The sequence below is a fragment of the Petromyzon marinus genome, unplaced genomic scaffold, assembly GCF_048934315.1.
Source record: "Petromyzon marinus isolate PM22_M1 ecotype Great Lakes invasive population unplaced genomic scaffold, UKy_Petmar_22M1.pri1.0 PM_G_Scaffold_66, whole genome shotgun sequence".
NCBI lineage: Eukaryota > Metazoa > Chordata > Hyperoartia > Petromyzontiformes > Petromyzontidae > Petromyzon > Petromyzon marinus.
In genome coordinates, this window is record NW_027423020.1 from 250,001 (window position 1) to 252,500 (window position 2,500).

Here is a 2,500-nt window from a genome sequence, read left to right on the forward strand (position 1 = left end):
TGACAAGAGACGGGACCTAAGTAAAAAGACAGGGGCCCCCATGTCAGACAGCTTACATTTTTCTTCTAGGCCTCTTGAGACATTGTCTCCCCCACCAAATGTAACAACGGGGACTTCATCCATACTCGCTCAAGCAGCTGAGCGGCTTACGAATGAGAATTCTGGGACCCTGGAAAAGCCTGCAATGGAGGCAATAAAGGCTTGGCTTAACGGCGAGGGCCAACATGATGCCCTCGTAGAAACTGCCACAGCATTGATGCTTTGTCCGATGAGATTGGTGAAAAACAAAGGCAAACGTTCAAAACCCGAGAACGACATTATTAAACCCAGGATATTACCCACACGATCTTGGATGAAGAAGAGAGCGGAAAAACGAGGAAGCTTCATGAAGCACCAGAAGCTCTTCTTTAAGAACCGCTCTCTTCTTGCGTCCTTAGTCCTGGATGGCACTGAACGTCATGAATGCCGAATCCCGAACGCAGATGTATATCGTTTTTACTGCGAAAAATGGGAGAAGGTGTTGCCATTCAATGGCCTGGGCCAATTTAAGTCATCAGGTGTTGCAAATAACGAATACTTTGAGCCCCTAATTTCGGTGGAGGAAGTTCAGACTGCCATACGGGCCATTAAACCAACGTCAGCAGCTGGGCCAGATGGCCTAACAAGGGCTGCAATCTGTGCTGCCGACCCCGAGGGTCGGACACTGACAGCCCTATTTAATGCATGGATGATTACAGGAATTATTCCCAAAGAGTTGAAAAAGAATAGGACGATTCTTATTCCTAAGGTTATGGACGATGAAAAGCTGAAAGAATTGGGGAACTGGAGACCAATAACGATTGGTTCAATGATTCTGAGATTATTTTCCAGAATAATGACTGCACGTCTTGCTCGTGCTTGTCCCTTAAACCCAAGGCAGCGTGGTTTTATAGCGGCATCTGGCTGCTCTGAAAATCTTAAGGTGCTACAGGACCTTATGAGACACGCTAAGAAATTGCACAGGCCGTTGGCTGTCATGTTCATCGACATAGCGAAAGCTTTTGACTCGGTTTCGCATGCTCATATTTTATGGGTGTTAAGGCACAAGAAAGTAGATGAACACGTGGTGGGCATCATCCAGAACGCCTACGATCGGTGTACGACCTCGTTCAAAAGCAATGGCGAGTCGACTCGAGAAATTAGCATACGTGTTGGTGTCAAACAGGGTGACCCCATGTCACCCCTGCTCTTCAATCTTGCCATGGACCCTTTGATATGCACCCTAGAGTCACACGGAGTTGGGTACTCCATTGATACCGACCACGTGACAGCTCTTGCGTTTGCTGATGATTTGGTGTTGGTGAGCGAATCTTGGGTTGGTATGGCCGCCAATCTAGCGATCTTGGAATCATTTTGTGGGCTATCGGGATTGGAGGTTCAGGCCAGAAAGTGCCAGGGCTTCATGATAAGCCCAACCAAAGATTCATATACGGTGAACAACTGCGACCCATGGACTATCAAAAATAAAGATGTCCATATGATCCAACCTGATGAATCAACGAAATACCTTGGTCTGAAAATTGGCCCTTGGACTGGCACTATACAGCCTGATCTACATTGTCAGCTAAAGACATGGATCTCGAAAATCGATGAGGCGCCTCTGAAGCCAACTCAGAAGGTTGAACTACTCAATGCCTATGCCCTACCCAGATTGTTATATCCTGCAGACCACTCGGACTGCAAGCAATCAACTCTCCGTGGGTTGGACCAAGAGATTAGAAAGGCGGTAAAAGGATGGCTCCACCTTCCCACTTCAACTTGTGATGGACTGTTATATGCCAGAGCCCGAGACGGAGGCCTTGCCATCTTGAAACTGGAAAAAACAATCCCTTCGGTTCAAGTTAGAAGGCTGCAACGTATAGCAAACTCGTCCGATGCTATCACCCGTAATATTGTGTCCTCGCAGGGTATGGAGGAAGAATACCGTAATTTGTGGGTACGAGCAGGGGGTGACAGTGATGCAATCCCAACATTCGTTCTCAGGGACTCGGTGTCAAAAGAACCTGTATATCCGAGACCCTGCGATTGGAGGGAGCATGAATTTCAGAGATGGTGCGAAAAGCCGGTTCAAGGAAGGGGCATTGTAAACTTTGCGCATGATAGAATCAGTAATGCTTGGTTGAGGCCATGGTGCGGCTTTAAACAATGCTTCTTTATCGCAGCACTACAACTAAGGGCAAATATTTACCCAACAAGAGAAAGCTTGAACAGAGGCAGAGATGGGGCCTTACGTTCCTGCAGGAAATGCTCTGCCAGACTCGAGTCCCTTTCGCACATTCTCGGTCAATGTCCTGCAGTACAGAAAGCAAGAATTGCGCGACATAACAAGATCAGTAACATTCTGGCAGACGAAGCGGCTAGATTGGGCTGGTCTGTATACAAAGAGCCACGGTTCATATCCGAGACGGGAGAGATGAGAAAGCCTGACCTCGTGTTTGCAAAAGATGAGGAGGCGGTTGTG